Below are 5,349 nucleotides of genomic sequence, written 5' to 3'. Positions count from 1 at the left end.
AAAAAAAAAAAAACTTTTAAAATACTACAATTGAATATTGAAACATATACAGCAGCGAGTAGTGAGTATATGATGATTCTAGTCATTTGTGCACTCACTACTACACACCACATGCCAGCAGTGAGCATTATTCACTGGCCGCATTAAGAGGTCTGACAATGAACACCACTTTGGGATGATGTTTGTTATCCAAACAGGCATCTCCATTATAATGGTGTCATCTTTCCTGATTTGGATCAAAGTCCACCAGTTCTACCTGATCCATTTCATCAGTCTCTTCTATTTCTTTCCTCTCAGGTAAGAGTTTTTCCAGCAATGAGAGTTTATCAGGAGAGAGAAAGCTATTTTCAAGAAAGTTTATTTAAATTCAATGATCAGATGACCCTTTTCATATGGTCTATGATAAACTGGCATGTCTTCATTTAGCACACACTTGATGTCTCCATGCTTGACAATTTGACCTAGATGAGAGATAATGACTATCACTCAGTTATTAAGAGTTGATATTGGCTTTTGGAAGCCACACTGTGCTTCAACCAGCTGTATATCCATACACATGAAAAGGGCTTCTCCTCGTCAGGTAAAGACAGCATGGTCCTTCTGATCTAACACAATGATAATATGTCCTGGCTCCAGCCCTGGTTCTTGGTCTCCTTTGCCATGGAATGTTATCTTCTGGCCATCTTTCATGCTTTTGTCAATACGAACTTCTAGAATCTTCTTTTCTCTTTCTTCCTTCCATTGCAGCTCTTACATCTGTCTTTAGGGCTGATGCGTTTTCCATGGCCCTGGCACTCCATGCACACAAACTGAATTTGTTGAACCATTCTAGGTATCTGATGAATTGTTATTTGCATTTCAGTACCTCAGCAATTGGGACAACATTCCACAGCTCTTTTCTTACCATCTCGCCTTCACATTTGTCACAAATCACCTTCTTTTGCAAAGCCAATTTCCTTGTGGCACCATTATATAAATCTAAGGTAACTGAGAAATGATGCACCACATTTTTACCTCTCCTTTCTCTCCTCATCCTTCCTCATCCTCTAAAAAACATATCAAAGATATCCATGGGGGAACCAAAACCGCCACCTGTTCCACTCTCATTAATTGCCTGTTCTCCTCCTTTGTCATATTAATTCCCTTTTCTTGGCATCAGAGAGAATGTCATAAGCTTGAGAAATCTGTTGAAACTTTTTGCCTTCATTTGGATTCTTATCAGGATGGTACTTCAAAGCCAGTGTCCTACAAGCCTTTTTTAGTTCTTCTTGGGTAGCATTGGGTTTGATCCCAAAAATATCATAATAAGTCATTTCTTTCACCATTTTCTACAGGCTAGGCTGGGGTGGGGTAGGCAGAAAGGAACAGCCACCACTCCTCTACCTCTCAGCGCATTCTGGAAAGTTCCTTTTGATGTCTTTTCAAAGCATTCAGGAATGTGGAAGCTTACATTCTAGACATTCTAACTCTTCTTTTCTACCCCCACACTCCATTTAGTCTGGATTTTTTTTTTCTTCATTCCTTTGTTGTCTACCCCTAGAAGTTCTACCTCTTGAAATCATTCCAGCTTTTTCAGATTTTGCACAAAACTCTTGGATTCCCTTTATGGAAAGCAATATAGTATTAACATTAGCAAGAAATGGAAAAATAGATATATGAAAAATGTATATGTAGTGTGGAAAAAGTACAGGAAGTGAAGTTGTTTTGGTCATTTCCCTGTTGCTGGGACAAAATACTTGGTACCTGAGACTTAAAAGAGGAGAACTTTGCTTTCTTTCAGAGGTTTTAGTTCATGGTTAGCTGATTCTGAGGTAAACCTGGCACAGCAGAAGGGCCTGGCAGGGGAAAGGGAATGCATGGCATCCTGGAGAGAGCAAGGGAAAAAAACAGAGTGGAAGACGCCAAAGGCCAGGAACAGCCCCCGAGGTCATGCACCCATGACCCACCCAGACATACTCAAAGAATGCTTTACTCATCTCCTACACCTCTCTCAAGCCAACCAAGTTGAAAAGCATTAAATGTCACAAGAGTTCTCTGAGGAAAGTCCTTTTTTGCTCATTACAACAGTTGTTTAACAAAAAGAATTCAGAAAGTAAGAGAGTTGGTTTAAAAAGTAAGAGATACTGTCTGCATGAAACACAGAAATGTTGCTTATACATAACAAAAACTATCTCTAACTAGCTGAATGGAAAATAATTTATCATCAAGAAGTAGAAAAGTGATACAAAAGCAATGCATCTTGCTGGGCCAGGCAGCTTCCAAGTCTACCTTTCTACTCTGCTCCTCTCTCCCTGTCAGCTTTTTCCTTCTTTCCCTCACTGTCTTTCATGAGTGAGAAAAGCATTACCCAAGGAGGAACAGCAAGTGCAAATGTTCAGATGTAGGATGAGTCTAGGTGCTATGAGAAAGAGGGCTGATATTGTTGCAGGCAGCCTGAGTTAGATAGAAATATTGTAGGTAGTTAGACAGGGACAGGCCCTCAAAGGGGATGACAAAGACCAGACACCATACTGGGGAGATGCTCCTGGTGTGAGCCAGACCTAAACATCAAACAAATGCTGACCTCACTAAAGTAGGCATCCAGGGTTGCTCATTAGTCGGGAAGAATCATCGACTGAAGGTCACCAGGTAATGCCCACTTGCAACGTGACTACCCCATTTGGTCCTAGGCCCAATAAATTTTACCTGAGCAATGGTGCTTGTAATCACATCGGCTGACCATAGTTTTGTCCCACCCTGTATCTGCCTAAGCGGGACCCCTTTGTCTCTACCTTAGCCCCGCATGGTTTTGTCCTACAAAATAACCTGAAAGAGACAGCTTGCTGGGCAACCCGCTCGGGAACCCCTTCTGTCCCTCTCTGACAGAAGCTTTCCTTTCCAATAAAGTTTTACCCTCAGCCTCTGTTTGTTCCTAAAATTCATTCTTCGGTTTTAGAGAACACGAACTCATTCAGGCCAGGTTGGGAATTTCACGTCCCTATATCAATATGACCAAAGTAAGATGAGCATGAGCTAAGAAGAAGAGGGGTCAACTGAAACAAAATGCTGCTGTCAAACAGCAAAATGAGATGCTGTCCTAAGGAAGACACCCCCATATTGTGTGTTGGTGTGTGTGTGCATGCGTGTTTTCCCATATTACAAAGCTACCATAGAAGCTGTTTTACCAATAAGTTTTACTGAAGTAAAATGTCATCTTATGTTTTAAAATAAATGAAATAATTAGGTTCACAGAGAAGCCTAAACAGTGTTAGTGTGTGTACTCCTGAGTCATCCAGAATCATAATTTGTGACACAGCCTCACCCTAACCCTTTGCACTTATTCCTACTTAATCAGAATCAGAATTTGAGATTTCCTTGAGGTTAAGGCCCAGAGAAAATGGCCTCAATCTCCCCATTTGCCAGGTATTTAGTTTCATAGATGGCTCACTGCACACAGACATGCACCAAAGATGCACACTGGAGCCAAGATGAAGTTCTCCTTCCACTAACACTGCTGTGCACCCTGGTATAGAGCTCTGCGCAATGGAGAAGGAGAGGACTCTGATTGTATACAGCCATCAGATAAATCCTTGGCCCTTCATTTTCTGGATTTTATAAAAATATTGTAAATTTTTGTAGAATGCTATAATTTTCTAAGGACTTTTACCTTGTTCTTTTGTCACATAAGGCAATTTCATTACCTAAGTTTTATACTCTGAGCCAGGACTTCATAAGGCCAAATGGTAAGTTCATGCATTTCTGCTGATGGTGGCAGAACTGACTCTGAGTCCGAATCTTAAGCCTTCTATTGAGGCTTCACTCTACATCCTGTTGCTGAGTCCAATTACAGTAGAGAGAAGTACAGTGGCTGAGTTGATGATGTGGGCTCAAGAAGTTCCAAGGACTTCTTTAACCAGAGAGAGTGCTTCTCTTTTATTTTCTTCTGCATGTTCAATTTTTTGCTGTGGTAGTTTTTCTCTCTCTTCCTCGCCTGTTTGAAAATAGAATCACTGCTTTAACCAATACAAGTGGCTATACTTTTCACAGTCCTGATGTTAGAGAATAGAAATGTGTTAAACAAAGTCAAAGAAGATTTCATAGATTCACAATTTATTCTCTAAGTAGTTTGGTTTCTATAAAAAATATTTGCTTTTGGATCTCTGTTTGGCTCCCATTGCAGAGGTAACCAGAAGACCAGAAAAGTATTAGCTTTTCATTCCCAGCAAGGTTTTGATCTCTTCTGAAAAATCCTTCGTGTTCATCTTTTTGTCCCAAGTCTTTTTTGGGGTTAAGATATCAAGAACCAACATAAAAGGTTAGAAAAAGTGATGGTGAAAGTCTGTCATTCTAGCGTTTGGGGAGCCTGAGACAGCAGATCATGTGTTGGAGTCTAGCCCATGCTCCAAGGCAGCCTGGATTATACAGTGAGAACTCGTCCCCAAAAGACACAATGAAAATCTGAAGTACAAATCTTCTACAATTTATGCTACCATTTTCTAAGTCAGAATTCAGGTAAACATCCGTAACTCCTTTTTTTAGATTGTGGTCTCTTTTGCCAGCCAGCAGAAATATTTTCACTTTATTTTGTTTTCTTTCCTCAGCTCTTGTTCATTAGAAGTCCGAAGAATATCAGAGCAGTTGTCAATACAAATGGAAACCAAAATGGGATGGCAAGACTTCTGTAGAGCACGAGCAAGATGGCTGCGACTATCCGCCGCCAGTCACCCCACACCGCACGGTCGTCTGGCTTCTGGTAGACATGACCAGATGCCAAGTCGTTATGGAGCTCATTAGCCCCATCCGTCAGCGCTGAGCCTTCAGTTGGGCGCCCTCCTAGACCCGGGCGCTTGCCTCCCGCCGAGAGCGCCCCTGGTGAGGGACGACAACCGCCTCAGGGAGAAGTCAGAAGAGAGTGAGTCCCTGAGCTTTCTGTCCTAGTCAGCAAGGTGGCGACGCTCACTGTCCCCTGGGAAAGCCAAGAAGAGGCCGTCTAAGGTGGAGAAGGATGAAGAAAGCCGAAGCGACATGGCCCCGGAGCTGCACCCAGCGCTGTCCCGGGTCAGTTTGTGAGGAAGAAAAGCAAGCGGAAAACGAGGCCACCTGCGACGCGGACGGCGGACAACGATGACAGCGACCAGACGGAAGTCGCCGGAGGAGGACGAGCGCGGGTGTAAGAAGCAGGCCTAGAACCGCAGGCCTCTGAAGGTAGGCAGCAAGGCGCGGGACACCAACGGCGGCGCCCCAAGGGCTCTGGCAACAGCGCGGGCGAGCCACGGGACAGGCGCGCGCGGGCGGAGCACAGTCGCGCCCCCGCCCCCGCCTCGGCCCGAGTCAGCGCGGGCTCTGCAGCGGTGCGCTCGGCGCTCCTCC

General features: G+C 43.7%; 1 pseudogene; it reads right to left on the bottom strand.

The window, feature by feature from the left end:
* Nucleotides 1–28: 28 nt before the first annotated feature.
* Nucleotides 29–2,321, bottom strand: LOC105743316 (annotated as a pseudogene).
* Nucleotides 2,322–5,349: the final 3,028 nt, after the last annotated feature.

The sequence above is a fragment of the Octodon degus genome, unplaced genomic scaffold (assembly GCF_000260255.1).
Source record: "Octodon degus isolate 3935 unplaced genomic scaffold, OctDeg1.0 scaffold00115, whole genome shotgun sequence".
Taxonomy (NCBI): Eukaryota; Metazoa; Chordata; class Mammalia; order Rodentia; family Octodontidae; genus Octodon; species Octodon degus.
This window is presented reverse-complemented; position numbering and strand designations above follow the sequence as displayed.